The 11,485-nt window shown below is 45.4% G+C and overlaps 1 pseudogene; it reads right to left on the reverse strand.

The window, feature by feature from the left end:
- Positions 1 to 1,956: 1,956 nt before the first annotated feature.
- LOC130042701 (60S ribosomal protein L7-like) lies at positions 1,957 to 11,105 on the reverse strand (annotated as a pseudogene).
- Between the last annotated feature and the right edge of the window lie 380 nt (positions 11,106 to 11,485).

Below are 11,485 nucleotides of genomic sequence, written 5' to 3' on the forward strand. Positions count from 1 at the left end.
TTTCCTATGTTTTGTCTTCCCACTCTGGAGAGCCTCACCTGCTCATTCACACAGTCTCAAGTTCACTCGCTGCTTTGTATATACTTCTGGGCATGTACCAGTACCAGGGAGATGGAGCAGAGGATCTTTGGGTCTGGCAGAAGTGTTGGGGGTCAGGTCACTTTTGCCTGCTTTGAGAGGAATTTGGGGCAGCCTGAACTCTTAGTTCAGAGTCCTCTAGGCACAAATGTCCACACACAACTTTGAATTGCTCACTAGACATTGAGTGTCCCCTTATCATCCCTAGTATTTAGGGCCCTGGGGGTCGGGGTTTTTTTTTGTGTTCAGTGTTTTGGTCCAAGCCCATCATTGCTATTTTTTTTGTAATTTTTTTCTTTTTGGGTCACACCCGGTGATGCACAGGGGTTACTCCTGGCTCTGCACTTAGGAGTTACTCCTGGCGGTGCTCAGGGAACCATTTGGGATGCTGGGAATCGAACCCGGGTCGGCTGCATGCAAGGCAAACGCCCTACCTGCCGTGCTATCTCTCCAGCCCCCATTTTGTTGGTAAATTTTTAAAATTTTATATTATTTTTTAGTATATGTGCTGCCGAAGCGATGGAGCAATAGCACAGCAGTAGGGCATTTTCCTTGCACACAGCCAACATGGCCGACCCGAGTTCGATTCCTCCGCCCCTTTTGGAGATCCCAGCAAGCTACCGAGAGTATCTCGCCCACACGGCAGAGCCTGGAAAGCTACCCATGATGTATTCGATACGCCAAACACAGTAACAACAAAGTCTCCGATGGAGACGTTACTGGGCCCACTCAAGAAAATCGATGAACAACGGGAGGACAGTGACAGTATATTATTTTTATAAAGTAGTTCATAGTATTTGATTACATTTAATATTTGAGCCCCAATCCCACCACCATTACACCTTCCCACCACCATAATTTGGATGTTTTCATCCTGTACCCCAACCCCTGCCCCAAAGCAGAACTGAAATAATTTATTTTGTATTGTTTCTGATGAATAAACCACTGAAAATGCTCCAAAAAACTTTCGTTAGAGGAAAGTGTGTAAAGATTTTTGTATTTCACCCAGGGGTCATTAAGCCCTTACATAAGCGATTACTAATATGTTGTTAAGGGCTGATTCTTGTGTGCTTATATCTATCTCTCTCTATATATATATTAATCTTTAAAAATATATTTCTCTCTCAAATTGGTTGCCTTCTACTTTAAAACCACATCAAATGTGGTACGCTACTCTTGGAGTATGAGTGGTGTGAGATATGAGATGATGTATTCATGGCTGCACGATCCCGGGATAGGTTTACTCGTGGGAGGCCTTCATTTCTCAGACCTTACTAGTCATAAGAGAAAGCATACTGGAGAGAAACTGGTGTTCTCTGGCCCTACTCCTGGCTCTGAGTTCAGGCATCCATACCTGGGGACTCTGGATCATTTTGGGGTACTGTGTTTAGTATCCAGGTCGGCCATGTGTGACTAGCTCCTTACCCCCTGTATCATCTCTGATATTGTTATATTTGTGTACGTATAAAGGATAAAAATTTCCCAAGTGTCATCTTAGGAAAATGGCCCTGGCAAGGTTCCTATATGGGGTGGGATGGGGGATAATTTATTTTTTTAATTAAAGTGCCTTTGTCTATTTGGATCATACCTGATAATGCTCAGGGGTTGCTCTTGGCTCTGCACCCAGGTATTATTTCTGTTGGTGCTCCAGGAAACTCTTAAGATCCTGTGTATTGAACCCAGGTCAGCTGTGTGCAAGCAACACCCTTCCCCTATGTACAATTGCTCTGGTCTCAATTGGAGACAGTTTAGATGAACTATACTGTGCATAGAATGTCATTTGAAAGGATAGAAGGGGATCTATGATGAAATCTTTTTTTTTCAATTTGAAAGCAATCGTTTATTAACTGACCAGATTATAAAAATATGGTAGATACCTTAGTTCATCCATCTAATCAGCTGGTTGCTGGTCTTCTCTGTTGCCAGCATCTACAAAATGGGTGGTCTTTTTCTTCATCCCACCCCGGAGAGAAGATAATTTGAAGGGCCAGAGGAAGTTGTTTGCCTCTTTGAAGCGCTTTCCAACAGTCTAGATCTCATGAATCAGATCCTCAATGCAGATGATGTCATATTTACCCAGAGTTCGCGCGATCAGTGCATTATCCGTTAGGGCAATTCGCTTCTTGTGGAGTTTGCCATAACCATGCTTGTAGATCAATTCATTTACTGACTTCAGGTTTGGGTACCTCCATGCAATATAGGGTTCCACGATCCTCACATGTTCATCGTAGCCTTTTTGAGTTTAACAGAGGTACCATTGAAGATCTGGTGAAGGCGGAGAAGCTGTAGCGCCTTTGGGACCTTAGGGCTCACCCCATTGATACCTCTAATTCTGAGGACAAAAGCCAATTTGGGTCCCGCAGGGATGTAAAAGTCGCCAGCTTTTCTCGCCGTCCTAGCCATGCGATCCTCTGTCCTGTACATCTGCCTATACTCCTTGTGATAATGCTTAGCTTTTTCGTAGATCAGCATCCTCCTCACCTTTCGAGGCATCTTTTGAGCAAACTTCTTTCGCAGGCGCTTCATCTTCAGCTCTGCAAAATTCTTTCCCTTTTCCTTCAGGGTTTCTGGCACATCAGGAAGCTTCTTTGTCTTCTCTCTGGTGGACGCTGCTGCCGGCTTAGCAGGGACCTTCTTTTACTTCTCTTCTGCACCTGGTTCCAGTCAGAAAAAAGGATGATGAAATCTTTTACAAGTGGGAATATGGGTCAGCTCCCAAGCTCCCCACATACCGGCAGGGCATTCCATTTACCTGTGAATACTCAAAAGGTTGGTCACATTCCTGAATCCCACCCATGCCACTTCACTAATCTTACAAGGAAAAAAGGAAACATTTATGTTTGGATGGAGCCAAATTCCATCCATCTATGAGATGGTGCTCAGGGGACCATTTGGGATTCTGGACATTGAGCCCAGAATGACTGCGTGCAGGGCAAGCACCCAACCCACTAGCCTGATACTCTCAGTTTGACATCATGTTTCTGAAACTGCCTCCTTGGGTTTTCCTTGTAGCTGAGAGTCCACCGTTTGTGTGTTGTCAAGGGGTAGAGCGTTGGCTGCGCTGTGCTCTCTGATATTCTTACCAGCCTTTGTTCCTGTTCCAGAGTCTCCAGCTCTCTGGGTTTCTACTAGGTCAGTTCGTCTCTGAATCCCCAAGGCTGGCTTCAGAGTCGTTGCTTTCAGCCCCATCTTGATTAATTACTTCCCCAAGATACCCATTGTCTCATACCTCAGCAGCTACCTACCTGCAGAGTTTGATTTCTTTATCATTGTAATCCTTCTCTGCTGTTCTACGTGGAAGCAGCCAGCCCTGGTGGAATGTCTCTTTCTGCACACTGTGATAAAGGGTTAAGTCAGCAATTTTGCCCTCATCCCCTTTCATTTCTTCTCAGGTTCTTTCTGAGCATAGGGATGCTCAGACAGGTCTATTGTCTTCTGAGGGTGATGAAAATGGCAAGAATATGCTTGTTCTGACAAAGTCTTCCCCTAGGAAAAGATCCTTGCATGTTCAGCTCAGTCAGAAAACATAACGCCTTCATAGTGGGGCAGCCTCTGGTCTGTGGGAGAGGAATAGTGTTTATAATGTGTCTCTCACACTGACAGGCCCACAGGCAGTCATTTTGAACTGAACCTGTCCACGTGTAAGGAATGTGGGGGAGCCTTCACGTGTTCTCAGCACCATCACATTCCCTTAGAAACCCACAGTGCTCAGAATTCCAAGGAATGTCAGCACTGAGGACAAACTCTTGAGTCCAGCGTCACCCCGGCAGGACTATGTGAATATGCACACAGGAGGGAAACCGCTTAAGTGTAAGGACTGTGGGAAGGCCTTCGATGAATCTCATACCTTATACACAGGAGATTTTGTACTGAAGAGTCCATATGCATGTAAGGAATGTATCGAGAACTTTATCTGACTCATAGACCTTAGTATGCACAGGAAAAGTCACACTGGACAGAAACCATATGCTTGTATGAGTGGGAAGTCTTTGGTTGTTCCATAAGCCTGAATGCACAGGAAAACTCACACTGGAGAGAAAACTTGTATGTGTGAACAATGTGGGAAGGCCTTCCCCTGAAGTCTTAGTTTTCACGAAATTTGTATCGAAGAAAACCCTTATATATGTGAGGTAGGTGGGAAGACCTTTCATTTATTTTCAGGTTCTTTCTGAGCACAGGGAAGTTCATACTGGAATGAAACATTATTCATGTCACGACTGTGGGAGGGTCTTCACTTTCTTTTTTCCTTTTTGGGTCATTCCTCGCTATGTATTCAGGAGTTACTCCTGGTGGTTTTCAGGGGACCATAGGGGATGCTGGAAATTGAACATGGGTCAGCTATATGCAAGGCAAATGCTGTACCTGTTATGCTATCGCTGCAGCCTGGGTCTTCACTTTATCCTCAAACTTTTTAGTCCACAAGAAAACCCACTCTACAGTGAATCCATATATATATATATATATATATATATATATATATATATATATATATGTAAGGAGTATGGCAAGGCCTTTGCTTATTCTACAAGCCTTTTTGAGGCACAAAAAATTTCGTACTAGAGACAAACCTTATGTTTGTAAAGATTTTGGCAACACCTTCACTTCCCCTTAACTCCTTATTAAACATAGGAAAATTCATACTTGAAAAAAACATATATTAGGGTGGGGAGACCTTAACTCAATCCACAAGCTTTGCTTTGCTTAAAAATAATCCAGGATTGAGGACTTTCATATGTAAGGTCTGTAGGATAATTTTCAATCAATTAGCATAACTTTCTGAACAGGAAAATTCACATTGGAGAGAAACCTCATAAGTGTAAGGAATGCGGGAAGGTCTTCAGTTTGTCCTCAGCCATTCCTACGCATATGAAAAGTCATTTTAGAGTGAAACCTTATATATGCCAGGAGTGCGGAAAGGAAAGGCCTTTGCTGGATCTGCAGGCCTTACTATGCATAGGAGAATTCACACTGGGGAGAAAAAAAAATATATATATATATACGCTCACACACATATGTAAGAAAATGGGAATTCCATCATCTGTCATTTAAAGGCACCTGTAGCCTTTTAAGGCATAAGAGAATTAATACTGCAAAAAATTCTGTGGGTAAGGAATATAAGGAGGTTTTCGTTTTCCCCTCAAGCTTTAGTAAATATAAAAGTTATGTTGGATCAATCAATTCCCTAATAACAATGGCCAGGGTCAGAACATGGCCCTTCAGTAAAACAGTTTTAGTTTCGACAAGTGGGTGGGGGATTGCTACAAAAGTACAGTCCGGAAGGAAATAATCCTGGTGCGTGTAAAAACTTCCTGTGACATTAGTACCATAAGGGAAAGGTACTTCCTGATTATCACGTGGACCATGCCTATGAGAGTGTACCCTGGCATTTGGACTTCACATTCTGTTAACTGGTAAACAATGAGTCTCAGTGATAGAGCAAGGTGGACGGAATTAAATAAAACGTAAGTAGGTGGGGGCTATAGGATGGGAGATGCATGCTGAAAGTAGACTCTAGACCTAACACGATTGCCACTCAATGCCTCTTTTGCAAACCACAGCACCCAAAAGGAGAGAGAACAAAAGGGAATGCCCTGCCACAGAGGCAAGGTGGGATGGGGGCTTGGGGAGTGGGAGGGATACTGGGATTAGTGGTGGTCGAGAATGGGCACTGGTGGAAGGATGGGTACTCGATCATTGTATAACTGAATCCCAGGCACAAAAATTTGTAAATCTACAACTGTACCTCATGGTGTTTCACTAATAAAAGTTTTTAAAAAATAGGTGGGTGCTGGAGTAATAGAACAGTGGTAGGGTGTTTGCCTTGCACGTGGCTGACCCGGGTTCAATTCCCAGCATCCCATATGGTGCCCTGAGCACCACCAAGGGTAATTCCTGAGTGCAGAGCCAGGAGTATCCCCTGTGCAATGTCAGGCGTGACCCAAAAAGAATAAAAATATTAAATAAATAGGTACAAAAATTGCATTTTGCTTGGTATTGTCAAGGCACACCATGGTTTCATTTGTCGCTGTGACTCTGGCTTGGCTCAGAGGTCCTGGTTTGTGGGGGATCATGGCAGAGATTAACCACGATCCTGCGGAGAACTTTTTGACCTCGGATAGACAGCCAAACCTTCATTCTTCAGGCCGTTCTGTGTTATATTCGGGGAGCCACATCCCACTGTGCTGTCCATATTTGGTGTCCAGGTCAGCCGCGTGCAAGGAAGCACTTTACTTGCTGTAGCATATCTGTATTCCTTGTATTCAGGTTTCCATTAGATTTACACAAACGTTGAGGATAAATGTTTTGAAATTTTTACTTTGGAAGCAGTAAAATCCTAACAATCTAATATTCACCAGAGTGGTAAACACCATGTAGATATGTGCAAAAGGCCAAGCCAGGCTGCAGAGTGACCAGTGTGGTTTGCTGCCTATTAGCCGCTCCTTTCTGAGGGTTTGTCTATATGCTGTGTTTTGTATACTTTTGTTTTGGGGGAAACCTGACAGTTCTTAAGAGTTACTCCTGATGGTTCCCATTGCCACCATTGGGGAATGTCTGGGACTGAATTCAGGTTGACCAAGTTCAATGCAGGTACCTAACCCACTGCTCTACCCTTCTGGCCACGTACTATTTTTTTTCTTTTTGGGTCATACCCAGTGATGCATAAGGATGACTTCTGGATCTGCAATCAGGAATTAACGCTGGTGGTGCTCAGGGGACCATATGGGATGCTGGGAATCAAACCCAAGTCAGCTGCGTGCAAGGCAAACACCCTACCTACTATGTTATCACTCCAGCCCTGGCCACATACTCTTGGCTTGAAATCTTGTTTGTGAAACTGCCTCCTAGGATTTTCCTTGTAGACAAGTGTCCACTGCTCTTGTGTTGTTAAGGGGTAGAAGCCTTTGCTTCTGTTCCAGTGTCTCTCCGGCGCTCAGGGTTGTTCCTAGATCAGTTCCTCTCTGCATCTCCAGGGCTGGCTACAGAGTTACTGCTAATACAGGATTGGGGGACTTCTCCTTCTTCCAGATCCCCACTTTGTGACCTATCACTCTAGCCACCACCTTTCCACTCCTTTATGTGAGCCCATTCCACTTGCAGTGCATTTTTTTTCTTTTCTTTTTGGGTCAAACCCAGCGATGTTCAGGTGTCACTCCTGGCTCTGCACTCTGGAATTACTCTTGGCAGTGCTTGGGGGACCATAAAGGATGCCGGGGATTGAACCTGGGTCAGCTGCATGCAAAACAAATGTCCTGTCCACTGTGCTATCACTCTGGCCCAGCCAGCGATACACATTTACCTGCTTTGTTCTAGTGGTTTTCTGTGCACCTGATGTCTGGCCCTTTCAGGCTGTTTGCAGAAGTGGAAGTGATATCACAGCAGGGCTTTTAAGGTGCTTGCTTTTCTGGATCAGGTCTCCATTTGTCACACTGGTGAAGGGAGCAGTGGCTGTCCTGCGTTGAAGGGGATCTCTGAGGGCTGCTTTTGTGGCAGGGAACAAGCGGCCTCCCATTAGCACCTGGCGCCTCCACATCTCGTCACTGTGAGTACAGGGGCAACGCCAGCTTGGGGGCACGTTCATGCTTCTTTTCCAGTCATTCCTGTGGCGCAGCAGTGACCTTTTTGGGGACGCAGAGCTTTGATGAGTATAGCAGGGGCTGTACCGGGGCACAGGGGTCGAGGGAGTGAGAGCGTGATCCTGGGGATAAAATGTGGCCTCAATTTCCTCCAGCTCCGCAAATGGGCAGTGGCGGGTGGGCGTGGGTATGAGTGAGGTGGTTACAGAGAGGGGAGGGGAAGCGGGGGCGGTCTTGACCCTCCCAGCACTGGGCTTCGCTGGGCCCTGTCCTGGATCCTTTGGCCCGACATTGTTGCTGTAGAACCTCCAGATTCACTTAGAGGACTGGAGCAATAGCACCGTGGTTAGGGCGTTTGCTTTGCATGTGGCCCACCCAAGTCCGATCTCCAAGCTCCACCAGGACGGATTCCTGAGCGCGGAGACCGAACTTTCTTTACTATTGTGTTGCTATAAATGCCCTCCTTAAAATCTGTGAGCAGGTGTTTTAAATATTTAGTTGTTTCCTCATTATGTGTGTATACATTTAAGAGTGTGATTTCTTCCTGTTGTATGTATCCCTTGAAGAAGAAAAAATAGCCTTCGCTGTCCCTTCTAATTTTTTTAACCTGAATGTAATGTTGTTGGATACTCGTATGGCCACCCCAGCTTTTTGAGGGAGCTGTTTGCTTGCAGGATTGTTTTCTATCCTTTCACTTTGAGCCTGTATTTGCTCTGACTGTTGAGATGAGTTTCTTGTAAGCACCAGAATGTTGGGTTCTGTCTCTGAATCCATTTTGCCACTCCATGTCTCTTAATTGGTGAATTTAGACAGTTGACATTGAGAGAGATTATTATTATGGGGTTTTGTATCATCTTTTTGTAGGGGTCTGTAGTGCTTGTAGGGTTTGTCTTGTCTTATAATAGTCCCTTTAGGCCTTCTTTGAGGTTTGGTTTTGAATCTATGAAGTTCCTGAGCTGCTGTTTATCTAGAAAATAGTGTACCATTCCTTAAAGTTTGAGTGAGAGTTTAGCCAGATAGAGTATTCTTGGTGAAGTATTCATTTCAGTGAGTTTTTTCACTATACCACACCATTGCCTTTGGGCTTGCAGGGTTCCTCTGATAGGTCTGCTGTGAAGCTAAGGGGTGCTCCTTTGTGTGTGATTTCCTTCTTTGACCTTGCTGCTTGCAGTATTGTGTCTCAATAGACAGCATCGATCATTCTAACTATCATATGTCTTGGAGTGTTTTTGTTAGGGTCTCTTTTAGCTGGCACCATTTGGGCTCCTTGAATCTGCATAGCTGCATTGTCGAGCTCTGGGAATTTTTCAGGAATGATTTGTTTCACCGTGACTTTTTCATTGGGATTGTTTCCCTCAGCTTCTGGTACTCCGATGATTCTAATGTTGTTCCTCTTGGAATCATCTCCTAAGACTGTGATTCGCTCTCGAGCTATTTTGAGGTCTCTTGCCATTGTTGTTGCCAGTTAGCTTGGTGCAGATGTTCTTCCAGCTCACTGATTCTGTCTTCAGCTGTGGTCATTCTACTGTTGAGGGCACAACTGAGTTTTTTATTTCATCTAACGAAATCTTTAATTCGTGACATTTCTGTGCATAACTTTCCAATTTCTGCTCTCATTTCATCCTGGATTTTCTCGATTGTCCCATCCATTGTATATTTCATGTCCTCCTTCAATTTATTGGATATCTGTCTGATTGTTTCATTGAGTTCATTGAACATCTTCATGACTTCATATCTGAATTCTTTGTCAGACAGTTTCCTTAGGTACCACCTACTGAGGCTTCTGGTCTCTTTTCATCGCCCTGTTTCATCATTTTGGTGAGTGGGTATGGGAATTGTGATGTTACGCTAGATTTCTTGGTATGATTAACTACCTGCATCTGTGTGAGCATTGGCCTGCCTAAAATTAGACCAGGACCACTCCTACCAAAGTGACACCCACTTCTGAAGAGGCCACTCCCCCACGGGAATGTGGTATGTGTTGGGAGAGTAAAGGTTGGGTGCAGGAGAAGACGGGCACAAAGTTGGGGATGAAGAGGAAGAGGAAGAGGCTCAGGGCTGCTTTTGTTCTAGGGTCCTAGAGGACGCCTGGGGCACTTGCACAGAGAAAGCCAAATTCCAGGTTCAAGTACTGGCGGATAAACTGACCTGGGTGGAGAAGAGGACCGTCACAGCGTTGTGGACAAAGAGGAAGAGGTTTATTTAATTTTTTTTAAAAATGAAAACTTGCCTTCTTGTGGCAGATGAGGTTCAATCCTAGGCATTTCTGATGGTCCCCAGAACCTCGCAGGCCCACACCAAACCCCCATAAAAATGAAAAATCCTCAGCAGTGGGGCTGGAGCGAATGCACAGCGGTTAGGGCGTTTGCCTTGCACCTGGCCACCTGGGTTCAATTTTCAGCATCCCATATGGTTTCCTGAGCACCGCCAGAAATAATTCCTGAGTGCAGAGTCAGGAGTAACCCCTGTACATCGCTGCGTGTGACCCAAAAAACAAAACAAAAAAAAAACTCAGAAGATTTGGTGTGTTTAGAATTTCCAGGGAAGGAAATTGGCTGCTGAGGCTCATTATTACCATTTTAAATAAAGTTCTTCCCACCCCACCCAAGTTCCTCTAACGGCAGGTACCTCCACCCCAAACTTCTGGAGATGTTGGAGTTGGACCTGGCCCCTGCCACCCTCCTTATGGAAAACAGAGGACTTGGGACTTTCCATTTGTATATGAACCCCAAAGATCTCTTAGGGAGGGAGGAAGATATACTGTCAGAATTGTGGGGTGCTGAGGGAGGGGATGATGGGGCTGGAGACCTGTAAGAACTGGTCGGTTTGAAGAGATTGTGCTGTGGGAAGGCACAGTCGTCTTCTGTGCTCACTCTGGGTTCCGACTCAGGCACCATATAGGGTCACCTGAGCTGCCCTGAAAAATTTTGCGGACATCCACAGCCCACACCCCAAAATAATTAAGCCAGAGTCACTAGCTTATGAAGTCAGCTCTGAGGGCTATGGATACGACTCCTCTGTACAGAAGTGATTTTTTTCCTGCAGAAATTCTGATGATCCTGGGGCGCTATAGCAGTTCCTGAAGGCAGGTCAGGAACAGGAATATACATTTCTTAGAGAAAAGTCCCAGAGTAAGGACAGAGACGCCCCAAAGCATCCTCTCGCGGTGGATTGGTGGAAGAGTTGTGGCCCGACCTCTCCTGCCTAAAGATATCCAGCCCTTGGGCTCGCTTTCATGTTACCCTGCAGGTCACTAGGATCCAGCAGGCCGCCTCAGGGCATGGAGTGGTAGCCGAGCATCCAGGGCGCTTGCCTCGCATGGGGCAACCCGGGTGTCGGGATTGAACCCAGCAGTGTGGCAAGTGCTTTGCCCACAGTACAATCTCTCCCTCTAAGCCCCCTTTCCCAAACGGTTCCTGTCCCGGGCATCCCCACACCTTCGCAGTCTTCCATGGAGGAAGGTGGTGGAAGCAAGACTCAACTCGGCATCCCCAACTTTGGCATGAAGGAATCCTCCGTGAAAGGCTTTTGTTTGTGTTTCGGGAACCACATTCTGTGATATTTTGGGGTCATCCCTTCCCCTGCATTGAAGAATCACTGCTGACGGTGCTCATTGGGAACGTATGATGTGCAGGGATAGAAACTGGATCGCACATGCAAGGCAAGTGCCCTACCAGTTCCGTTTTCAGTGTTTGATCCATGGTCCTAGGCTACTCAAACCCATACTTTTATCTTATTATTATTTGGTTTCAAGCCACATGCATTGGTACTCAGTGATTCCCTCTGTTTCTGTGCTCAGGGATCACTACTGGCGAGTCTCAAGGATACTCTGG

The sequence above is a fragment of the Sorex fumeus genome, unplaced genomic scaffold (assembly GCF_029834395.1).
Source record: "Sorex fumeus unplaced genomic scaffold, SorFum_2.1 ptg000108l, whole genome shotgun sequence".
In the NCBI taxonomy this organism is placed as follows: Eukaryota; Metazoa; Chordata; class Mammalia; order Eulipotyphla; family Soricidae; genus Sorex; species Sorex fumeus.